The 26,399-nt window shown below is 37.7% G+C and overlaps 1 protein-coding gene across 7 annotated transcripts in view; it reads right to left on the bottom strand.

The window, feature by feature from the left end:
• Positions 1 to 26,399, bottom strand: part of MECOM (MDS1 and EVI1 complex locus) — a 607,989-nt gene that overhangs the window by 365,634 nt on the left and 215,956 nt on the right. The window contains exon 1 of one of the 7 annotated variants that reach the window (XM_070466459.1): positions 16,985 to 17,069. The exons of the other annotated variants lie outside the window; for them this stretch is intronic. The gene's annotated coding sequence lies outside the window, so the exon portion shown is untranslated. Of the gene's footprint in view, positions 1 to 16,984; positions 17,070 to 26,399 lie in introns of those variants that run through there. 7 annotated transcript variants of the gene reach the window in all.

The following is a 26,399-nucleotide window of genomic DNA, read 5'->3' as shown; positions in this document are numbered from 1 at the left end:
TTTATGAGAAGAAAACATTTTGAAAATTTAGCTCAAGAAATATTCTAATTTATACATGTCCGGCAGCTGCATGAATATTTTAATGAACAGGTTGAATGGATTTAACATGAGTAGGTTTGGGTCCCAGGGCCTTCCACACTCAAGAGTTGTGTAACTGACACTGTCACTACAGCTCTCAGCCTTTCTGTTGTAACTGGTCAGATGGGATCAGTGATCCCAAAATTTCTATATATCAACGGATGGTTGTGAAGACCAAATAATGTTCATAAAAATTTCTTGAACATAGGTGAAAGGAATGATACAAGTGCACAGTTAGGTGATCTGTATGTTGTAAAGAGCCCCACTGTCTCTTGCACCTCAAAGTTCAGAGATATAGTTGACTCATACTTTGGAGACTTCAAAGGGACACTTAACTGTAAAATAATAATAATAATAAATGTTGAAAATAAATAAGAATAGCATGAATTCCAAGAAGTCAGAAATGGAAAATCCATTTATGCCTGCCCCAGCAAGATCTGGCTTTGAACAATAAGTCCATCCCATTCACAGAACTAGCTAAAAGTAATTTGTTTTTTAATAAATCTTCATTTCCATTATTCTGAATGGCATCTGTCAGAAAATGTTATATAGCTATAAAATGTGCTCATCAGGGCCATTTAAAGACTTTTGTCTGTCTAGCTACTTAATTTTGGAAGTTGCAACATACATCAAATCAAAAATTAGGATGTACCCACATCCTATATTCAGTATAATTCAAACACAACTCTAGGTGGGCTGAATTATAGTTGGCTGGCCAACATAGTACCATAGTGATAAATGTTTAGTGACTTTCATTTTACCCCTTTCATTCATATTTTGAAGCCAGTACTTTTTTAAAGTAGACCCTTAAAAAACTAGTAGCACCCAAGCTCTCACCCCACAGAGGTAACAGATAAAACAGCCCCATCTTTCATAATTGTGCAATTAGTTACTTTGTGTAATTGCACTGGATTCTAAAAGAGAAGAAAAAGTTTTCACTCACTGTTTGCTAGTAAGCTTTGTCCACAAGTCTATTTTCCCCACCTGCTATGTTTGCCTAAGACTGGTCATTTGTTACCTGCTAGTTCCAATTGATTTCCTTTGCCTTCACCTCCTTTAGCCATGAGTGCAAAGAACAGACTGTACGATTTATACCAGCCATCTAGTACCAATCATTAGATAACAAGACCCTTTACTGAAAGCATTTAGAGTAAAACAATACTTTAAGTTTACCTTTGCTTTCATTTCCTTCTTTATTACACTAGGTTCAAAGCAAGGCCAAAAATGGTATCACAAGGCTTATTTAGACATCCAAGCAAAGAATGCCAAGTCATTCTAAATAAATCCCTCGGCTCCAGCAGAATTTTACACATTTTCAAGTGCAAGTTTCCTACCACATTCTGGGGTTTGGTTTTCCCCGTGTCTGCTTCAGTCACTGTCTTTATGTTTAAGGGGAAATGAGTCATATTAAATTACGCTCCAGAAAATGTCCTATAAAGCCATATCTAAGCCATCCTGTTTGCTAATAAAAAGATAAGATGTATCCTCTGAAAGACACAGTTGGACTATGCCAAAAGACTTACGGCAGAGTTAGACAAACCTAAAGTTGTTATCTGGTAGGGATATCTGAATTTATAGCCTTTCTTCAAGTGGGCGGGGTAGGAAGGGAGCAACTGCTATCTGTCAGCCTTGAAAACTCAGGCTTGTGGCAGGGATGCTGGGAACTTTCTGTGGTTACTAAGAGGCTACAATACCATACTTAGGTGTCTTGATAATTATTTTCAAAAGTTGGCACTGCCCACTGGCTTACCTTTGCTAGTAGAACATTATCAAGACCAGCATCTTCCAGAATTATAGGATTCTAAGATCCATTCAAAGAAATAAAGGTCTCTTCCAACAAATGTTGGGGAGGAAAGTCCATATTTTAAACTTTGAGCTCAAGTTGACTTCTGTAATTTGTATCCCAATCATATTTCCTGGTTTATTCACCCAATTGGACTCAAGGTCTCACAAACTAATATTTGTGAATACAGCTGCCAAGGTGAGTACAATCAGGTAGACTGGTCTGCCATAAATCCTAAAGCCAAATATGCATGGTTTTGAGCTTTTCAGATTATTTTGTTTAGGATCTCTGTTCATTCTCATAGATTAGTGCCTGCATATGTAAATCCCTACAAGGGTCAAATATAAAAGGTAAATGAGGTGTAAAGCAATAGAGGATGGTGAAGACAGGGGGACTGGAAAAGCCTTGCCTCATCCAAGAGGGGCAGTTGCCATTTGGCCATGGTTGTTTTAGGACATGTAGAAAACTGGCCTGGTGTGGCCAGATGGTCTGATACTTCAAGAGAAGTCAGAAGTTTGGATTTTTGAGTAAGGTTTCCTTGTTTGTTTATTTGCTTGTTTGCTTTACATGTTGGCTTAACCAAGCCTGTATATATCAGCAGCTCATGTATAGCCCAGGGGATCAAGAGTTTGAGACCTGGTAAGGATCCTATTTAATTCTGCCACTTTGGCATGAATAATATGAAAGTACCACTGAGATTCTTTTGCTTTCTTTGTTTTTATTTAGCCTTAGCTGATTTCAAAGTTTCTTAAGTATATTCAACAACAAGGAAGTGTGAGAGTGAAAAAAGACCCATGAAACAGCAAAGCAGGTGTCAAAGTCACACACACACACACACACACACACACACACACACACTCACATTCTTCATTAAAAACTACCAGCCAGAAAAACTTTCAAATATGGAAATTCACTGTATGTATAAATAACTTCAACTTTGTAGATTATAAAGAGTCCAGTTAATCTATGCATCTATTTCATCTGCTTTCTTTACTACTGGATTTTAAAATGTATGCACTGTGAGGTGATACTTATATCAAAAACTACAAACAGTGCTTAAAGATACACAGCACCTTCTTAAAGAAACACACACATTCTTATAAGCACAGTTAAAAGGGGAAAGGTTAAAGGCTACACTATTCTGTGCCAAGAGTCTGCTCCAGCTGCAACTAAATAGTGGTTCTCAGGCTTAATTAAATAAAGACCCATGTAAATTCTAACTGTTTACTGTGTGATTAGAACTCTCAGGAAAAAAAAAAAAAGCTCATATTTGATTTCCTTGTTGTCTGCACTTGCCCAAACCCTTTACCCACCAGGTATGTACTGAAGCTGTGTAAACTCAACATTTTTCTTCTGGAATCAAGATTAAGATATAGAAGTTTATAGAAACAGTGAAACCCAATTGTGGAAAATTCATTTTATGTGAATGAAAAAAAAATAGTCTCAATAATTACAACCAATGTTGTCATGATGAAATTTCTCCCAATAACATTGAGAGCGGTAGTTCTTAAACTTGGTATAATAATCATCTGGTGGAGTCTTTTCTTAACCTTGGTATAAAAATCTTCCCAATAACATTGAGAGTGGAAGTTCTTAACCTTGGTATAAAAGTCATCTGGTGGAGTCTTTTCTATGTATAGGATCATGTCATCTGCAAACAGTGAGAATTTTACTTCTTCTTTTCCAATCTGGATTCCTCTTATTTCCTTTTCTGCTCTGATTGCTGTGGCCAAAACTTCCAAAACTATGTTGAATAGTAGTGGTGAGAGTGGGCACCTTTGTCTTGTTCCTGACTTTAGGGGAAATGCTTTCAATTTTTCACCATTGAGGATGATGTTTGCTGTGGGTTTGTCATATATAGCTTTTATTATGTTGAGGTATGTTCCTTCTATTCCTGCTTTCTGGAGGGGTTTTTATCATAAATGGATGTTGAATTTCGTTAAAGGTTTTCTCTGCATCTATTGAGATAATCATATGGTTTTTATCTCACTAGAGCTAATCAATGAATACGGTAAAGTTGCAGGATATAAAATCAACACACAGAAATCCCTTGCATCCCTATACACTAACATTGAGAAAACAGAAAGAGAAATTAAGGAAACAATTCCATTCACCATTGCAACAAAAAGAATAAAATATTAGGAATATATATACCTAAAGAAACAAAAGATCTATATATAGAAAACTATAAAACACTGGTGAAAGAAATCAAAGAGGACACAAATAGATGGAGAAATATACCGTGTTCATGGATCAGAAGAATCAATATAATGAAAATGAATATACTATAGCAATCTATAATCTTAATCTATAATATATTGCTTTAGTATCTAAGGCAATCTATAGATTCAGTGCAATCCCTATCAAGCTACCAACAGTATTTTTCACAGAACTAGAACAAATAATTTCACAACTTGTATGGAAATACAAAAAACCTCAAATAACCAAAGGAAACTTGAGAAAGAAGAATGGAACTGGAGGAATGAACCCGCCTGACTTCCAACTCTACTACAAAGCCACAGTCATCAAGACAGTGTGGTACTGGCACAAAGACAGAAATATAGATCAATGGAACAAAATAGAAAGCCCAGAGATAAATCTACACATCTGTGGACACCTTATCTTCGACAAAGGAGGCAAGACTATACAATGGAGAAAAGACAATCTCTCTAACAAGTGGTGCTGGGAAAACTGGTCAACCACCTGTAAAAGAATGAAACTAGAACACTTTCTAACACCATACACAAAAATAAACTCAAAATCGATTAAAGATCTAAATGTAAGACCAGAAACTATAAAACTCCTAGAGGAAAACATAGGCAAAACACTCTCCGACATAAATCACAGCAGGATCCTCTATGACCCACCTCCCAGAATATTGGGGGGGAAAGCAAAAACAAACAAATGGGACCTAATTAAAATTAAAAGCTTTTGCACAACAAAGGAAACTATAAGCAAAGTGAAAAGACAGCCTTCAGAATGGGAGAAAATAATAGCAAATGAAGCAATGGACAAAATATTAATCTCAAAAATATACAAGCAACTCCTGCAGCTCAATTCCAGAAAAATAAACTACCCAATCAAAAAATGAGCCAAACAGACATTTCTCCAAAGAAAACATACACATGAAAAGATGCTCAACATCACTCATTATCAGAGAAATGCAAATCAAAACCACAATGAGGTACCACCATTTCATGCCAGTCAGAACGGCTGCTATCCAAAAGTCTACAAGCAAAAATGCTGGAGAGGGTGTGAGGAAAAGGGAACCCTCTTACACTGTTGGTGGGAATGCAAACTAGTACAGCCGCTATGGAGAACAGTGTGGAGATTCCTTAAAAAACTGGAAATAGAACTGCCATATGACCTAGCAATCCCACTGCTTGGCATACACACCAAGGAAACCAGAATTGAAAAAGACACGTGTAACCCAATGTTCATCACAGCACTGTTTATAATAGCCAGGACATGGAAGCAACCTAGATGTCCATCAGCAGATGAATGGATAAGAAATTTGTGGTACATATACACAATGGAATATTACTCAGCCATTAAAAAGAATACATTTGAATCAGTTCTAATGAGGTCGATGAAACTGGAGCCTATTATACAGAGTGAAGTAAGCCAGAAAGAAGAACACCAATACAGTATACTAATGCATATATATGGAATTTAGAAAGATGGCAACGATAACCCTATATGCGAGACAGCAGAAGAGACACAGATGTAAAGAACAGTGTTTTGGACTCTGTGGGAAAGGGCGAGGGTGGGATGGTTTGGGAGAATGGCATTGAAACATGTAAATTATCATATGTGAAATGAATCACCAGTCCAGGTTCAATGCATGATACAGGGTGCTCCGGGCTGGTGCACTGGGATGACCCAGAGGGATGGGATGGGGAGGGAGGTGGGAGGGGGGTTCAGGATGGGGAACACATGTACACCCGTGGCGGATTCATGTCAATGTATGGCAAAACCAATACAATATTGTAAAGTAATTAGCCTCCAATTAAAATAAATAAATTTATATTTAAAAAAAAAATCATCTGGGGTGCCTTTTAAAAATATCCAGGCCTGTCACCAGAGGTTTATCGTGACTATGGGTGAGCCCCTAAGTGATTTGAATAACTAATGATCCAGGAACCACCTTTGAAGAAGCACCAATCTAGAGAAAAATCCTGCTTCCAAATTGAACACAATAGTGCTATTTTGGGGCTCCCCAGGTGGCAAAGTGGTAAATAAACCACCTGCCAATGCAGGAGATGCAAGAGACACAGGTTTGATCCTGGAATTGCGATGATCCCCCTGGAGGAGGGCATGGCAACTCACTCTAGTATTCTTGCCTGGAAAATTCCGTGGACGAGGAGCCTGGCAAAGTCAGACGCAACTCAGCACACGCACACACGTGCAATTACCTGAATTCACTTTGGGGAAAAAAATGGGCTTATTCTTAATAACAGAGACTAGCAGAAGAAGTCTCTTCAATTATACACATTCTTCAGTTTCAAATTAATTAACTAATTTTTTTCCTTTAGTATTTTTAAAATTCAATGTATTTAAATAAGGAGTGTCTCATGTCCTTCAATATTTTTAAAATTTAATTCATTTTAAAAGTATACAAATAGATTCTGAGATAATATACAAAATATACAGTCAAAATTTTGATATTTGCAGACATTCTTAGGAAAAGAAGCACACTTTAAAAGCAAACAAGTGTAAATGCATAATTCAGTTCGTTTTTCTTTAATTTGTCCTTGGCATTGATGAAGAGCAAATTAGCTACTCTCTTCGGGTTCCTACCAGAAATAATAGTAACAAGTCGAGCTTTTTTCCCTTCTCAGTAATATGTTCCTTTGTAGATAAGCACTGTGGAGAGGTAAAATAATGTCTTTTAAAAGTTTACAGTTTTCGTGTTCTAAGATGTAAATGATAGGAGAAGGACTGGGAGCTATTTCAGAAATATTTATTCCATTGAGACAATGGATTTTGGTCATTAGAAGAAAGAATCATGGACTATCAAAATGAAACAAAAAGACAACATATTTTGCTCGACAGCAAGTTTCGATACATAAAGAGTAGGCACCTTCTCACAATATTGTACATTATTGTCTAACAGAACGAACTGAGTGTTCAGATAGACGTATTATGGGAAAAGCTTTAATGATGTGAGACAAATTTTTAAAGAGATGTTTTGATTTTTAAAGAATTCAGTAAATATAACGATAGAGTTAACAAATGTGTTTTTCTTGCTTTTGCTCTCAAAACTATTCAAATCACTTATTAATCTCCAGTCTGTTTCATCAATCTTTTATGATGTGTTACAAGGAGTTTTTCAAATTTAAATTTCATTACATCATTTTATAGTTGTAAACCCTGACCACTATAATTCTTGGTTTTAACTAGGCTATGAAGAGGGGAATGTATTCATTAGACTACTCCAGGACTAGAAGCCTGCAATTTAACCAAGATTAAAATAAATAAGATGCCAACATTCACAATCCAAAATAGAATCAGGACCCTGAACAATTCATTTAGAAACAACATAATGCATTTCTATCATTGTATTAGATTGTCACTGCTTCATCATGTATGGAAATGTAGAAAGATGTAGCAATCATGTCTTTTTCTATATCTTAGAAAGGAAACGTAAGTGATTCTTAGCAGTAAGAAGTTATTTGTGCTTGGACCTCCTGTGCCACAGCTTCTTTAACTAGCTCCTGGGTAGAATTCATTAATTTTTATTAACAGGGAAAACATTTGTTCCCGTGACAATATTTGCATTGCCTGAATGATTTTCACCTCTGGCACAAGGTGTGCTATCGACTCATACATCACCCGATTACTTGGAGAGCAGAAAGACCCTCAGTCATTAGTGAGTGAATTAAAGATGATCTTAAGAGCTATTAATCACAGTGACAAAAGCCTTAATGTTTCTGTGACCCTAGTGGAGCCTGGGGACTCAAAGGGAAGCAGAGGGAGAGAAAATGGAAACATATGTTTTCTCCAAAATAACCTACCTTAGGAGAACTGTCAAAGAGAGAGTCACATCAAACTAAGAAATTCTGCCAGCGACTGGCCTCTGGATTATGTGTCCATTTATCTTCTTGTGAACCCATGTTTCCTTTTAAAATATATGTTTTCTTGCTATAGATAATTAGAGCACCAAAGTCATTGTCTTTTGTGTTTTTAATATCTTTATTTAAAGTTTATTCAGAACTTATGCTTCTGCTAAACTCCCTTCATTGAAAAAATTCAACAAAAATTGGATTCAGTCTGCTAACCACATAAATCAAGAGAAAAACAAGCAGACAATAGCAGTAAAGCACCATTATAAACATTAATTCAAGCAGATGCAATATTCCAATAATGGGGGAAAATGGTAACATTATTAAGTACTACAGTAGGTTACAACACTTAATCATTCTTCAGTATATCTGGCTATATTCATCTGGATGTTTACAAGATTATAATGGCATCAACTCCACTGTTAATAATATAGGCACTTGCTGGAATTTCAATTATCTTTTGCAATATGTTGGCATAAGGAACAGACTACAACTGGCTATTTCTGAATACAGTGAGAAGATCCATATCTCCTTATTTGTATGCATGTCTTTGTTTACATAGCTGTGGAAAAATATTGCATTGTGCTCATATTTTGTAATTGGTTCTGCATCTCTGATTTAAAAAAAAGGAAATTCTAGTTAAATGGCTTTTCTAAATGCCTTTCTTTGATATGATTTAGATTAGCAAAAAGTATTGCTGAAATGACAGCTTTCTCTTTTAAAATTGATACCAAATGGCCACACATAAAAATTCTCTTTCAATTTTCAGTGCCTTGTACAGTAACTAACACATAACTGGGGCTCCAAAACTATGTGTTGACTGACTAAAATAGATAAATAAGTAACATTGAAAAATAAACATTACATGGATAAGAAAAATCAGAAATTTTATTTTTATTTGTTTATTCTCAGGAAACTTTCATATTTTGACTAAAGAGCCAAAATCATCAGTTCAACTGAAATGCTTGAGTTTGAATTACATGAGAGTATGCTCTTATTGACAACAAATATTTTTCATCATGATTCTCTTTCTGGAATCACAGAGAAAATAAAGGGAGAAGTTACTATATATAAAATTATTTTGCTGCTCAAAAAGAATGGATTTGGAATAATTTAAAAGTTCCTTGAGAAAAATAAAACCTGCTTAAGAACCAGTCAATTTTTGTATTCTACTTTGCCATTTATACAACCCTATGAACTAGATTTCATTATTTCCCCCCACCTCCCAGATGAGGAAACCAAAGCTTAAAATGTTAAAGTGACTTTCCCCAGTGTCACAAATCTAATTAAGGGGTAGAGAATGCCAGGTTTTCTGGCTTCAAATCCCACTCTCTTGCCATTAAACTAAGCTGTGTCTGAAATAGGTTCAAATGTAAGGTAAATATCTAGGTTAACACAGAATCGATCTTTGAAATTGGGTCTCTGATAAAGCCTACTTTCTGCACAGGAAGTCATACTATTAAAGGCTATAGGTGACATCCAAATACTAATTTCTTTGCAATTATTAGTCATAAAAAGAGAAAAGTTTAGGAAACTCATGTCATATCTACTGAGAGAATATCAAAAATTCGTGAAGAAAATGTTCATGGAAGCACCTTCTTTGGTAACCAGACAGATTCAAATTACAGCTCCATCCATTTAGCAGAATCAAGCTTTCTGGAATGTTATTCGAGGGGACAAAAACCTTCTTTATTTAATTCCCTCTTCTCCCCCTGAAACCTCCAGCAAATAAGAGTAAAGGTATTCTTGAGTTAAAGAAAAATGAAAAGTATAGATTTACAGAGAAATCTGTTTTCATTTGGCATTTTTCCTTCTCCCCAGGCACTAAAAGGAGATCCATTATAATCTCAGGGTAGAGTTGAACACTCATGAGATTAGAACGTTTTTCCAAAAACAATTGAAAAATTATTTTTGAATGGTTAGATCAGACTTTCTAAGATTTCAACAGAGCCTAATTGTAATGTCATACATAAAGCGACAAGAAACTCATAACCATCTCATCTTTTAGTCCTAAAATGTATCAAAAAGTAAAAATGTTAGTCACTCAGTCATGTATGACTCTTTGCGACCCCACGGACTGTAGCCCACCAGCCTCCTCTGTCCATGGAATTCTCCAGGCAAGAATACTGGAGTGGGTAGCCATTCCCTTTTCCAGGGGATCTTCTTGACTCAGGGATTGAACCTGGGTCTCTTGCATTGCAGACAGATTCTTTACCATCTGAACCACCAGGGAAGCCCAAAATATATCAAGAAACGTTGATCCTATTTAATGACTCCATTAAGGTACAGGACACAACAGATTTCTATTATCTATGGAGTATTTACCATAAACCAAACACTAGTTTTAGCACCATGCTTCTATTAACCCATTTAGTCCTCAAAATAGCCCATGAAGTAGATATTAAGAAAGGTGAGGCAGAGGTCTTAGGTAAATTAAATGTGATGAAAAAGCCATGACTCAACCCAGATAATTTAGCCCAGAGCCCACTTAATCCCTCAACTGTATACCTTCTCACTCTGCACTTCACCCTGTAATAGCTTTCCAAATATAGGAGAACAGTGAGAATTGTTTTAAAAAAGATATATTCATCTCATCCTAAATCACAAACATTCAAGTTCCTGAGTCAAAAATCGACATCCCAACAGTTTTAATTGCAATAGCAGATCCTGAGGCAAGGATTCAGGAGCTAGTAGTTTTTAGCAGAGATATTCTCAAGAAATACAGGGAGAGAAGTAGGAAGAGAAAGAGAGAAGCCAGAAGTAAATAAAGGGTTTGTTATCTAATGAATTACCGCTGAGCACTGAGGAAAACTGTGTAGATCAGTATGGCTGAGGTGAGGAAGCTGGGGGTTTTACCCACCAGCTCCCATCAGTCATTTGTTTGAGATCTGATCCCAAGGGACATCATTCCTTGAACTTCTGACCTGCCCAAGCTCAGACCTGCCTACTCAGGCAAACCATTTGGAAGTCATGGTTAGCCTGCACAGAAATGGTGAGGGGATGTGAATGGGGCACTGGTCATCTGTAGTACTGGTCACAACCAGTATTTGAAGAAAAGCTACTTCAGACTCTTCTCATTTTCATGTTCCAAAGTGCAGAGTTTGATCTAGAAATTTAAAAAAACATGTGCTTAGCAAATAAATTTTTTTTTACTCCTCTGTCCACGTGAAAATCACTCAGTCATGTCTGACTCCGCAACCCCATGGACTATACAGTCCATGGAATTCTCCAGGCCAGAATACTGGAGTGGGTAGCCGTTCCCTTCTCCAGAGCATCTTCCTAACCCAGGGATCAAACCCAGGCCTCCTGCATTGCAGGTGGATTTTTTACCAGCTGAGCCACAAGGGAAGCCTCATTATTTACTAATTCATTTTTTCCCCAGTAAAAATTTATTGTGATCTGGAATCTAAGTTGGGGCAGAGATTAAAATATAAATTAAAAACACTGTCAAACAAGACATACGAATTACTAGCCATAAAAACAAAGAGGGATAAAAACTGACACATGAAAAGACTTCTGTTCATTTAGAGATAGCTTAAAGAAAGCAGGGGGAAAGAAAAGCTACAAACTAGCAGAAGATATTTGAAAAATATGCAGTTAGCCAAAGATTAGTATCCAGCATATGAAAACAACTTCTAAAACAAATAAGACTGAACAAAACTCCTGTGGATAGGGCATAGACATAAACAGGATTTCACTAAAAAGGAAACATAAAAGGCCCATACATATATGAAAAGAAACTCCATCCCTTTAGTTATCAGGAAAATACAAAAGTAAGGTAATAATGAGATAATATTTTATACCTCCTAGGTTAGCAAATATGATAAGAGCAAGTGGTCTGAATACATAAAGAATGCAGGAGATCTTGCCTTTTGTTGCTATGTGCATACATTGGCACACAGACCTTGAAAAACAATCCTGTTCTACCTCGAGCTATCTCCTTTGACTAGCTATTCCACTGCTAAATATATACTTTAGAGAAGCTCTTATATACACATATTGGAAGACATGTTTGAGGGTGTTCACTTCAGCACTGCTTATATCCCCAAACTGCAAACCCAAAGGTCCATCACATGAGAATGAATAAGTAGGTTGCAGCACAATCCTAACAGGAAATAGTATACAATGTGAAAATGAGCAACATGGATGAACCTCAAAACAAAATATTGCATGAAGAAAAGCAAGATCCAGATTCTTTTCTTAACTCAAAACCAAAGCAAAGCCAAATAATACACTATTTGGTAATATATACATATGCAAAAAACACACTTTTAAGTAGGGAAATGATAAAGGTAACATTCAGGTCAACTTGCAGCGTGAGGTAGGAGAATAGGATAAGGAAGATACACTAAGGGAGATACGATAACACGGTCATGTTTCACCTCTTAAGTTAGGTGGTGTAAGTTCACAGGTGTTCATTTGATTTTTCTATTCTATTATTTGTCCATATGTTCTATATACCGCAATATCTCATTTTATTATACTTTGCCTTGTTGCTTTTCGCAGATGCTGCATTTTTCACAACTTGAAAATTTGCAGCAACTCTGCACTGAAAAAGTCTATTTGCATCATTTTTCCAAGAGCATTTGTTCATTTTGTGTCTCTGTGTCACATTTTGGTTATACAGTATTTCAAACTTCTTCATTATTTTTTATTTGTTACAGTGTTCTATGATCAGAGATCTTTGATGTAACTACTACAACTTACTGAAGGCTCAGATGATAGCATTTTTTTTAGCAAGAAAACATTTAATTAAAGTATGTACTTTTTTTAGCAGACTTAAACAGAGTACTGTATAATGTAAACATAAATTTTATGTGCATAGAGAAATAAAAAAATTCGAGCGACTCACTTTTTTTGATACTGGCTTTATTATGGTGGTTGGGAATGGAACCCACAATATCTCAAGGTGTGTCTGTATTATCTTACATATATTCTTTTTGATGTATCAAGTATTACATGATAAAGGATTACTAATTAAGAAAGTGATCCTTGACCATACATAGCTCACAACCCTGCTGGGAAATCTTCTTACAGAAATGCTAAGTGCTCTTATAGGAGAATCATAATAGAGGGAAGGGCAGGGGAGGGAAACAAGGTTTCATGGAGGAAACCTTGCAAGATGAATATGATCTGCCAAGTGGAGGCCAGCAAAAGCATTCCAGGCAAGAGAAATCGAATGAGCAAAGGGTTGAAAAAAGACTGAAGCCTGCTGACGTGTAAGGTGCTGAGATTGGGGTGGGGCTGCAAATGATGATGACACGCCAGAGAGTTTACTATTGAGTGGATAAAGAGATGTGGATTGCTGATGGCAAGGCATAATTCTCTCACTTTTAAGGGGACTTGTTACCGTTGCTCATCTTTTTCAGGGATGGATCCCATGCGGTCTAAGGCTTCTGAAAGAAAAACCACTTCTGTTTCCCACTTCTGACTGGTGGCGTTGGTAGAGGGAGAAGAGAAATTAAACCCGTCTGGCCCCTTCTTTCTGCCAGTTGCTCACCCAAGACCTAGGGGTCAAGTAATCGCCTCTGGATTTGTAGAGAAAGTCATGCTGGGTGGTCTCCCAGGATTAAATGCCAGGATCGTTGAGAAAATGTCATCCCATTAGAGGCACAGAGGCCAGATGATCCCTCTGTTTGTGGAGCTGACTTTGCCTGCCATGCACAAGTAATTTCCCAAATAGTTCAAATAACTTGGAGGGGCAGAGAGTGCCTGCTGACAAGAGGAATATAGACGACAATGCATCTAATTGTATTGGAGCCTGTCTTGTGTGGCCTGGGGAGTGGAGAGGCCATTCCCTTCACTGACTGGCCTCACGGTTTAGCCTGGCACCACGGGCAGACAGACAGGACCCACAGATCTCTAGAAGAAATCCAAGGTACCCATGCCTTGGACAGAACCTTCACCTCTGAAGGAGTGTGGCTAATATGTTCACATTTCCATGCTGTTTGACGAAACATTTTGTAACAAGTGAAAAATTATAGAATGATAATGAAATCTATTACCAAGCAATACTTCTGGTGTTCATAATGAAATGTTTCGTTCATCCTCATTTTAAAAACTTTGAACCAGTTCAAACTTGTCATCACATTCCCTGACATACATATGTAAGAATATGTCTATTTTATGAAATTCAAGAATTCTACCTCTATCAAAAAAGAGAAAAGCCTATGGGAGACAGACTACAGTTCATTTTATGTATCCTTAGCAAATTTGAGATATTTTAATGCAGATAACATCATGATATGATTTCCATGTGAAAATTCTTTTACTTAAATTGTTCCAATGGATTTGTCTGAATTTGTACCAAATATACATAAGATTTTTGGTAGATGGAAATATAGAGAATAAAAGGTGCTTTTAAGATTTTTCATCTCAGTTACACTTGAGTCATTTCCACATGCCATTAAAGTTATACTGAAGAGTAATTTCCACATGCCGTTAAAGTATGAATCTGAGAATATTAATCTCCCACTTTTGTTTTCTAGTAAGCACAAAGGATAAAAAAAGAAGCAACTAGTAATAGACATAAAAATCCATAGTGTGTGGGCATGTCAGCATCCAGTTAGATGGGAGGGCTAATATGGGAGTGCCTCAAGCCAGCAAAGGAAGCTTCAGATGTTTCATGTCAAGGAATCATGTATTTAGGAGATTACAGAGACAGTGACCACTGATGTTTAGTGAAAGGAGGAAGAAAATCTGTCAAAACAAATAAATAATAAAGGTTTCCTAAAAGTAAGCTTACTATAGATGAAAGTACAAAGCAAATTGTGGTGGTCTCTTCCATTCCTGAACTTCCAGGGTCCCACAACCTTGCAAAAGCCATCAATGAGGTCTCCAGTTTTTCCCATTGCAGTTTTTGACCGTGAACGTAGAATTGGTCAAATGGCCTAGTGTCTTTATGGCCCTTGGAGATGTCTTCATATTGCAGCTATTTGAATGCAGGCCTGTATTCTTTACAACACCCCCATAGAACCTAATTAAGTTCCTTGCATCCAATAGGTGCTCAGGAACTACCTGTTGAATTTCAATGAGTGACCATCTCAAAAGAGGACTCATTTCCCCACAGTGTTAAAATCAACTGTTCAATATTTGAAAGTATTTGCCAGAACTTGGACTGATGCTAAAGCTGAAACTCCAATATTTTAGCCACCTCATGTGAAGAGTTGACTCATTGGAAAAGACCCTGATGCTGGGAGGGATTGGGGGCAGGAGGAGAAGGGGACGACAGAGGATGAGATGCCTGGATGGCATCATCAACTCGATGGACATGAGTTTGAGTAAACTCTGGGAGTTGGTGATGGACAGGGAGGCCTGGCGTGCTGCGGTTCATGGGGTCACAAAGAGTCGGACACAACTGAGCGACTGAACTGAACTGAACCAGAACTTGGATTTCTCTCCTCCTCATCTGCTGTGAAATTTCTTGGTGTCCCATAGAAAAGAATACATCGCAAATGGAAGGAAATTCCATCCAGCACTCTTCCCTGTGAGCAAGCACTCTGCCTTTCTTCCAGACAGCAAGCATGAAGGCTCTATGCATCTTGCACACATTAAGTCCTTCCTTATGCTCCCCTGTGGTCAAACAGGAAAGGACCTATTTATTGAGGACCTATTCTGTGCAAGGCACCGCACTACTTTCTGTGGCAGGAAGGGGAAGGGAATAAAGGCAGCACCAACCTCTCCCAAAAATTAATACTGTAATCTGACCAACAGTGTAATTGTGTTTATAATACCTTTACCCATCGTAGCTGCTCAGCACAGCTTTAAGATCCAAAGAAACAAATATTTGCCCTCAAATAGTTAAGATTAAACCTGACTTCCACTCCCATGATGCCAGTAAAAACCCTTCTCTGACTTTGCCAACAGCCTCCATCCCATCCAACCCCCAAACTCTCATCTTCTTTCTTCACTGGTCTGACCTGGTTTATCTCCTGTCTACACTATTTGAGGGTTTCCCTGGTGGCTCAATCGGTAAAGTATACACCTGCAATACAGGAGACCCTGGTTCTACCCCTGGAGAAGAGAATGGCTACCCACTCCTGTATTCTTGCCTGGAGAAGTCCATGGACAGAGGAGCCCAGCCGGCTACAGTCCACACAGTCGCGAAGAGTCAGACATGCGTAATAGTATTTGAGAAGAAAATGAGTTTTTCCCCTGACCACTGCTTCCCCACCTTCAAGGCTGGCTCTGCTGTCTGCCCTGCTCCTCTGAAGACCCATCAGGCTCCCACCTGGGTTTTTCTACCAGCCATTCTCCTCTGGGGGGGTGTGAGGAAATCCGACTGCTCAACAGAACTCTCTCTGAAGATGGAAGAGGGCACTAAGCACTGCATATTTAGCCCAGTTTCTCCCCTCTCCTATAGTCAGTAGTCCTTTCCATTCACAAATACAGAGCTCTCTCTTATGTGGGGAATCTCCAAAATAAAACAAAAAAAGAAGCTCACAGATATAGAGAACAGACTGGTGGTTTCCGGGGGCAGTGGGGGAGGATGCAGGGTGAGGGGTGAGAGGAATGGGTGACGGGGGAATACATGTATAAAACAGAAAATAAAAATAAAATTAAGAAGGCAATCAGAAGAATAAAAAAGAAAAACAAAGACCGATCCCTGATTAGGGAAATGATCTTTTTAGAAAACCTGTTGCATTTGATGTTATAGCAAATAATCTATACTCTAACTAATGTTGTAGTTTTTACAACTGTCTCACTGAATCCTCAGCAAAACTAAATACCATTTCCTTAGATTTTTCAAATAAGGAAAACTAGGCACAGAGAGGTTACAGATTTTGTACAAATGCCTGCAGCCAGTAAGTGACAAGGCAGAATTTATTCCCAGATCTGTTTTACTCTCCATAAATGGCTGATCGTATGTTTTGTGAGCATGGATTTCACTAGCTTATCTTGTTTTATGAATCTGTGTCCCCATACCCCCCAAAAACCAGTATAATAAATAAAGTTAAAGAGCTAATACATGTGCACAAATACTGCACTGGAAGAAATGAATAAAGAAAAAAATTAGAGAAATGTCTTATAATCTTCAAGTTTTCATTCCCAGACTCACCCTCTTACAGGCTAGCCATGTCTATACTTCAGGATTCTTTCTCTGTGCTGATAGATGATAATTTGGAAGTCCCTTTAACTTCTCCCTTGCCCCAGACTATCTTACCCAGTCTACTTTCAAATCCTTTTAACACTTCCTGAAGCATAATTTTGATCATGTCACCCTCACTCTCAAATCATATGAGGACTCTCAGTTCCCACATCAAGGAAGACACCATAAACCTTTGCCAGAGGCTTTGCCTCACAGTCCATCTTTCTCCTTACAGACCCCAAAACATACCCCGATAAACTTCCTGATGAAAGTGTCCCACACTACACAAATAATGCAGATCTTCCCTGTCAGCCACCTTGCCCTGAGTTCATATTACAAAACCTGCTAAACTACCTTCCCCATCCTTGACAATTTATTAAGTGGGCATGAGTTCTGGGGGCTGTGCTTTACCTGTGTTTACATTATCTTCAATCCTATCCTACCATCCACTATGAGGTCAGCCTCACCATCTATGTTTTGTAGATGAGGAAATTAAGGCTGAGAGAGTTGCCCATGACCTGGTGTCATGATCTGGATTTGAACCCAGATCAGGCTGACTCAAAAGCACTTGCTCTTAGGTACTACATACACATGCCCATCAGGACAGCTCACGCATGGGGTCTACTCACTGCCCACGTGGTTGTGGTCCACTAAACACAAAATTAATTAAAAGTTTCTTATATTCCCCAGATGTTTTACAGTGCAATTTTGTCAATCAATAAATACTTAAAACTCTAAGTTAAAGGTCTTAAATTTTTCCTGTTGTGAAAAAGGGCCAATGTATCTTAAAAGGTTGGAATCCAACTCTCTCATTTTACTTTGAATCTAGAATTTGGTTGGAAGCCTCCTCATCCCCTGAGATTTAGATAACATTGCCTTGAACCACCCAGTTTCTTGACCTGTGACAGTCCAGAGCCCTCCCAGAGATGTGTACCAATTCTCAGGGAGGTGAGAATTGTCTTCTGGTCACCATCTGCCATCCACACTTAAAAGTTCTCCTGGTCTATCGCCATCATCCCCCACTCTGTAAAATTCACCCTCTCATTCAGTTTCTAGAAAAGAGCCAATCAAATTAGGCATTTCATAAGTTTCATTTGATTGGAGAAGGGAATAGGCTAAGATCACAACAAAGAGGAACTGAACAATTTTATAAAGCAGCTGTTCTACAATAAAAAAGAAAGTCTATTAATTACTTTTAATTTTAAAAAAGATTACAACAAGTTATGTATGTAGTTCAGTCTGATGTATTCAGAGACAGCCAGGATATCTTTCTCATTGATTCCATCACTAACTTCATAGGGCACCTACTATACCCCTGGCACCATGTTAATTTCAGGAAGCAAAATAATGAACATTGTTCCTGTCCTTGGGGCACTCACACTTGGAAACAGAGCACACAAACAGATGGTTACTGTACAAAATGACAAGTAGTTACTTACAAAGCACTCAGGGGACAACTAAGAGGAAGAAACCTCCTCAACCTGGAAGGCTGGGGAAGGCTACACACCAGAGCTAAAACTTTAAATAAAACCTCTTCCACGAAGATTTTGCCATTCCAAGACAGCCAAGTGAAAAGTACATTCGAGACAGAGAAAAGCGTGTATGTGACTTACATATTGAAGGACTAGTGCGTAGTTGGGTATAAATTGAATATAGGCATAAAAAAGGATGCAAGATGTGAAGCTAAAATGGTAGGTCTGAGGCGTATTACACAAACCCTTGTTTGTGATGTTAAATGGTTTGGCAACTAGGAGTCATGACATGATCAGATTTGTATTTTGGAAAGATAACTGGAAAATTCTTGGATGAGAGCTAAGAGAAGAGAGAAATCAGAGGTTATTACAATGGTCCTGGTGACCAATGACGAGGTGATATTTAGGTCATCCCTGGAACCTGACTCACAGTAGATACTCAACAAGTGTTGTTATTTCATTGATTTGTCTCACTAGCATCTTGCTCAAATATTGCAAGCAACTGGCCTTGATATAGTATCTTTTAAAATACTACATTTTGAATATTGAAAATGCTCAGGTGCCTGATCACGGTTAAGATGACTTGGAACTAACTGAATATTTATAGATCGTTTATCACATACTAAACATCAGCTATACATAATCCCATTTACTCTACACATGACCCTTCAAGATAGCAGTTTCACCACTTTACACAGGAGGAGAGAATGAGTGAACAAACACTAGGTGTAACACCAGAATTGAAATTTGATGCTTTGTTGTTCAGTCACTAAGTCGTGTCCGACTCTTTGTGACCCCATGGACTGTGGCATGCCAGGCTGCCGTGTCCTTCCCTGTCCTGGAATTTCTCAAATCCATGTCCATTGAGTTGGTGATGCCATCTAACCATCGTATCCTCTGCTGCTGTCTTCTCCTTCTGCTTTCAATCTTTCCCAGCATCAGGGTCTTTTCCAATGAGTTGGCTCTTTGTCTACCTAATTTCAAAATCAACTGTAAATTTATGGCAGCAAAGATCACTGGTAAAGCCACGTTCTTCTTCATCAAATATTTCAGAATAGGATTCACAGAAATGAATCAAGGGTGTGGATGAGAGATCTCTGGCCTGAAAGTTCTGATACTGCTTCCATATTTTTTTTTTTTTACTACATATGGCAGCAAACCATAATGAGTCAGATATTGTCATAACACATTGCATAATTCCAATGAGGCATTCACATCTCAACTACTTTTCATTATTTGCAATTCAGTAATAAATCAAAGAGATCAACTATTTGGTGGGCTGGGGGAGGGTGGAAACTCACTTCACTCTTAAATACCATTAAATATTGAATGGTATTATCAGGAGGTAATGCCACTTCCCATAATAGATCTGGCTCCAGGTACACTGGAATCCAGACTTCTGACATTCCCATACATTGATAAATTTCTGACCCTGAAATTTTATTTGAATTCAGATCTCCAAAATCTCCTTAAGCCAATTTACCAGGAATAATGCCTGTCAACAGAGAGATAGAACATCATCCGCCTAGTCTTTAAAGTTTTAAAATCAAAGCCAAATGAAGCTCATTTGGGAAAGATCTTTTCTTTCTTTAAGGTGAGAGATGGAACACAAATGAAGCATACCATGGTAAATAGGAACTGTGCTCGCTTGCAGTCATGCACTATAGCCATTAAGCCTTAAGGTCTTAAGGTACCAAGCAATGCATATGATAAATTTCTCAAAAACATCCCAGCCATAACATAGTTCTTGCTGATTGCTCATTTACCCATAATGCATGCTGTCATAGCAAAGCCTGACAAATGACTGAGAAAGCTCAGGTTATTTTTTACTCTGACTGCCAAGCCCCTCACCTCAGATTATTCATTTATTAGGGCAATCACTGAGGTCTGGGTACTTAATATTGTTTTCACCAAATATGAAAATGATCTACTTGCCTATTCTTTAGTTCCTCCTAGGGCAAGCCATTTATCATCAGCTCAGGATAAATGACTGCTTCATTATAGCCATAATTTATGAGGTGTTAGAAGTAAAGAGCCACGCCTAGAGACTTAAAGCTTTAATATGGATTAAAATAAGATAATCAATCAAGCTAATACAAATTTTGTCTCAGCATTATTTCTTGTTTTGAAATAGCTTAATAATTTTGGGGGGCGGACGGTTTTTAAGCCACGTTGAATATCTCATTATCCAGCAACATGCATGTGTGTCTGAGGCAATGTGTAAATAAATAGTGAGATACTACCAGGAAAAAGGAAATAAAACCAAGCCACCAGCCGTGATTGACTGAAATCCTGATTTTTCTTCATGGTGTCTGATAAACCAGAGGCCAAAGAGCTTGCAAAGCAGTGGTGAACTTAAGTAGACCCTTCTCTCCAGTTTTCTTATTTCTCTATGAGAATAGTGTACAAGGACCACTGCTGCTTTATTTTTCCTCATTCACCCTAACAGCAAAGAACTGACTCTAGGGAGAAAAGTTATGTCTCAATAACATTTCAACAATTTTGCTTTCTTTTATGTCCGAAGCAGGGTTGCACAACTCATAATTTGGACAAGAGCAGCTCTCTTGCCGTGTCTAGGGGATAAAGAGTATTTCCCACTAAAATAGCATTACTGTCTTAAAAATTTTTTTTCTGGTTTGTATCTTGATTTTATAGTTATTAAGCTATGCCAAAACAAATATTATTTCCAAATTATGTGTCATGCTCCAAAAACTAACATAAACCTATTTGAGCAGTTGAGTAAAAACCTTTGAAGACTATATGGGAAGTTCACAACTTAATGCTTTAAACACATACCACTGGGAAGAAAATCACCACAAGATTTAACAAATAAGCAGTCTAAAAGCCAAAGACACAACAATGCTAATTAAAAAACCTTCCCAAAGTTCTTGCCATTTTCCTAAGACTACGTTCCTTGCAGGTGAGACAAATGGGGCCCAGCTGCCTCCAGGCAAATCTTGAAAGATACTTCCAGCAAGGCCTGGTGACTGGAAACTACTCAGCCTTGAAATTAACATCCCTAGGAAAAGCCTTTTCCTCTCTCTAGACAACAGCAGCTTACATCTTCAGGACAAAACAGAAAAAGAAAAAAAAAAAAAGCGATGACAAAAAGGGATGCCAGAGGAGACAGTTGAAGTCACGCTGTGTTCTCCTGAAGGGGCCCTTCATTTTTCACTTCAGAGAGAGTACGGAAAACCCACGTATCTTGATAATGGCTTTGGTCAACATGGCCAGACTCCCCACATCCTTACGCACAAGTACCACTGGGTTTACGTTAAAGGAGTAAAGGCTGGGACTTTCACAAATGCTTTGTGTCCGGAGGTGTGATTACAAATTAAGCCAGGAATCTGTATGAGAAGAAAAGGATCGTTCACAAGTTCATAATGGGAACTGAATGCAAAAACCAAAGCATTGTAATTTAGAGTATGGCAACTTGTGATATAAAATATTTCCACTTAGTGCAACTGTTTTCCATTCAATATTATTTCCAGCAATAAAAGCCTCTGGAATATCACTCAGACTGGTTTAAGTTAAATTCCAATATAGATCTTTGTTAGCTAAAGGGGCATTTTTCAATCCAGTCATCTTTCCCCACCCTACATATAATTCAACAACCGCACTTCAACAGGGATAAAACAATTTAAGCTCCAAAGTTACCCAATGCATGTGTGCATGCGCTTTTCAAGCCCTGTGCGTTTGGACAGAAAATGATTCCCTTTCTTCCTCTCTCTCTCTCTCAGTTGAGATGACTTTTTAAAAACTGAAAATGCAAACTTCAGCATTCACAAATGTAAAGCATCTTGTTTTCAACATACATGCATGCATACATAAAAGGTACTAAACAAATATGTCTGGGCTCCAGGAAGGAACACATACAAGGAATTCTGCTTGTAAAAATAAATAAGGATATTTACTACAAAAATACTAACCATCTCAGTTGTGAATAGACTTCTGGTGGTTAGAGAGAGAAAGGAAAGCAGATAGAAAACTTTGATTTGACTGTTAGGTCTTCGCTTTGTTAGTTACACATTTATTTGTTCGTGTAACACCGTCTATACCTCCAGGTACTCTACCATCCATGTCCTCAACTGTGGCAAATTTTGTAGTTCTTTCTCACACCTATTTCTACAAGGTTCCTGATAGTGAAGGAAAATATTATAAGTCTCAGTGAACAATGTCACAATCAATTATATTTTGTATGCTATACTTTATGTATGTGTCTTTTGTGTGTGGCATCATTGATTATTATTGTGATTTTTATTTCTATATTAAATATAGTTGGCACAAAATACTTCAATAGTGAAATGTGCACAGAGTTATAGAAGACATTGAAAATGTTTTTAATGTAAAAAATAATCCTCATAGGCATAGTCAAAATAAACATGGTTTCCTTTATGGTGGGAAATAAAGCAACATCATTCATTGAAAATTCTGAAGCACGGAGATGAAGAACTACTTTTTTCCTTTATATCCACTTCCCTGTTTATGTGATGAAATTTTAAACTAATTTCTCCTCTCAAAGTACTAACAGCTTCCTCTGTGGCTCAGTGGTAAAGAATCTGCCTGTCAATGCAGGAGACGTGGGTTCAATCCCTGTCCAGGAAGATCCCCTGTCTGAGAAGGAAATGGCAACCCACTCCAGTATTCTTGCCTATGAAATCCCATGGGCAGAGGAGCCTGGCTGGCTACAGTCTCTAGGGTTGCAAAAGAGTTGGACACGATGTAGCATAAACAACACAGGCTGGACATTCCCAAAGAAGAGTCATCAGCAATAAAATCTTTGAATGGATCAAAACTTCTAACAGAAATCTGATAAGAGACTTTGGTAAGCCATGTCACTACAACTCATGAGCATGTGCAAACACACAACTACTGCCTGGTAGGTTGTTAGAGTTAAGCTGCCTTCCTTGAAGGCCAAGAGCTAGAGGGAAAGTGTGGATCTGCTTAAGAAACACAGACCAATTCCTCATTTGTAGAACAGCAATGGTACAACATATTAAAAAATTAGTATATGTAAAAGTTCTTGATAAACTGAAACATTCAACATGCACACATGATAGATCAGGGTTGCTGTTGTTATTATTTCTCTTTAATCACGTCGCTCATCTTCCTTCATGAGTGGATCAGAATTTTGAAGACATTTGCATTGTACTTGGATTTAGTTGATTGCGTTGAAGGAATACCAGGTGGCTATTCTACCAGGTAGGGGAAAACAGTGCTGAATAGAAAGAGGGCATGTATTATAGAGGTTGAGTCCCTGCTTTCTTGAGGATCACAGTTTGAAACAACTAAACTTCAGTTCTGTCTTTGCCTCACAGAGGTCTGCTTCCCCAGAGGACCCAGGACTGACTGATAACCGACTACACACTCTTATCATATGCTTGTTGAATGAACGAATGAATAAATACCAAGACACCTCATTTACTTGCTAAGCCTAATTATCATCCTTATTTTCATTATCTACTAAAAGCTAGATTTGAATATTTTTCTATAAGGTATGAAAAACAATATAAAAATCAAATTGTTTTTAATAAGTTGGGCCTGAGTAAAAGCAAAGACAGGTACATACTTTTCTGTGGCTTTCCTTGCCCTCATCATTTCTTGTGTAGTTATACACAGGCTCTTAAATACTGATTTTTTATGGGAAATTTCTAAAACACAAATAAATATATTTCACTGAGTAAAATCCTGACATGAATGGAATGAAAAATAGTAACTTAGATGTAAACTGCTAAGTTACCAATTAGCTTCTTAAAACAATTGAAAGTCACTGAGAGCCCTCAATACACCAAGGCGGTTAATTAATTAACATTAGATGTGATTAATAATGAGTCTCATTTAATAGCAAATATCTGCCTGCAATGGCTGCATGACAGAACAAAAAGCCTTCAGAGAACAAGCAACTATATTTATCCTGATTGTGTTTGGGATTTTAACATGTTTTGTGCAGGCTGACAAATGGCCTATTAATTATCTAATGTTGTCTGACAACAACAGCTTGATAAAGATGTATGTTTTTGAATCGCTGGATGGAAACTGCTGGAGAAGCGCCCCAGAGGGGCCTTGCTGTCCTAAAACTGGGCTCCAAGCCACAGTGACAGGCAAGACAAAGCCCTATCTCCCACCACAGCCTTCGCAGATAAAATACGACTTGGCATTAGGGACATTTTTTTTTCCTTCCAGAAAACAGCTTCTGCAATATCTGATTAGGAAAAGGAGGAGTAGGTCTTTACTAAATTGGGGTTAAGGCATAATCAATATCATATATGGAGTGTCTGGACTATTCTGCATAAACACAGGCACTTCGTATTATTAAGGAGTCTATAATGCCGAGGAAGCATATGGCAGGACACTGCAGCTCTCTCTATTCTTTTTATTTAGAAGTTTATCTTCCAACCTGTTTGACAGCTGCTCCTAAGTGGTTTCACAGTGCCAAATTATTTTTATGATTGTTTGATGTTTTATTCTCCCATTTCAGTTAATGAGATAGGATCCCACAATGGCCATAATTCAGGGCTGTCAGAACTAAAAAGCATGCTTGTGGCAAGAGAGCCTGATGGTAAATAAGGCTAAAAGCAATGGATAATAAAAAACTCTGTTATCAGAGTCGCCTTTGCAATCAAAACTTGTTGGGGTCAGAGCCTTCCTTTCTTTGTGTGGCTTCTGGATATTCCCAACCCAGTGAGAGGTCCCTGTCCACCCCACTCCATCATCCATTTTGACTCTCCAAACGAGTTCACATCTCCTTGGAAAGGCGTATGAGGAATAATATTAACTAAGAAATGTTAGAAGGTCTTAAAGATATCGAGTGCTATATTCTAATTAAAGGGCTTGTGCATCATTTACAGTGCCAAGCGAGTAATTTGTCATACACTGTTAGAAAGAAATTGTTCAACAAATAACCTTTATAAGAGTCTTGAGAACAGCTTCATAATTGAAATCCCTAATGGTTTTGCTGGGAACTTTTATTAAGGTTTGAGGGTTTGGGTTTTTTTTTCCCTCTCTCCCTCAAGAGTTTACAGCAACTTATGGTTGTAATGTAGCAACTTTCTTCAGCGAAGGAAGCCCTTTCGAAATTGTATTTACAAATGCCCTAAGTATTAGCAAGGCCATTTCTATTGATAATCAAAATGCAGTGATTTGCCAGAAGAAAACAGGAGACTTGTTCTGTTTTGTCCATGTGTTTGCTTTTGTTTTTGTTATCTGAGTGAGAAAGAAGCGTTAAGAGAGATGTTATGAAGATACCTGAATTTGGAAATTTTTTTATCTTTTCACTGAAGTTCTCGATATTTATTTGACTGTAAGGTGATCCTTGAACATGTGATGATAAAAAATTCAAAGTCACTACTAGACTGAGCCTGTTAACATAAATTATTATTCAAAAGTTCAAAAAAGGAAAAGCTACCACTTTCCCAAACAGTATTTCTTTCTTCTTATTACACATTTAAAATAATGGTCCTTCATAGGCAGAAAATAGCATGGCAAAACTCAAATAATAGTAAGTCCCATAACTAATTATAAAGCCTGACATGCCTCATGCAGAAACACTCCCCGATGAGTACCACAGATTGCCTGCTTTATAAATATTTAATGCTTGCCAGCAACCTCGGTTTTTCTCTCACATCTAAGCCTAAACCATTTGTCTCCCCTTACAATCAGCCATGTCTATGCGGTGTCATCATGTCTGAACAAGTCTGACTTACTGCATGTTTTTCAGGATACAAAATCCAGAACATGACCTATCTCCATAATGTGAATGGAACAATTACATAACTGAAGAGGCGCGGGAAAAAATAAAAAATTTTAAATAGGCCAAGTGTCATTACAAGCTCCAGAGATCTCAAGTCAGAAAATAATGACTAGCATTGTCGACAATTATCAGAGACAGCTCTTAAAAATATTCTCTGTGTAAT

The sequence above is a fragment of the Odocoileus virginianus genome, chromosome 4 (assembly GCF_023699985.2).
Source record: "Odocoileus virginianus isolate 20LAN1187 ecotype Illinois chromosome 4, Ovbor_1.2, whole genome shotgun sequence".
Classification (NCBI taxonomy): Eukaryota; Metazoa; Chordata; class Mammalia; order Artiodactyla; family Cervidae; genus Odocoileus; species Odocoileus virginianus.
Note: the sequence above shows the minus strand (reverse complement) of the source record. Positions and strands in the feature narration are given on the sequence as shown.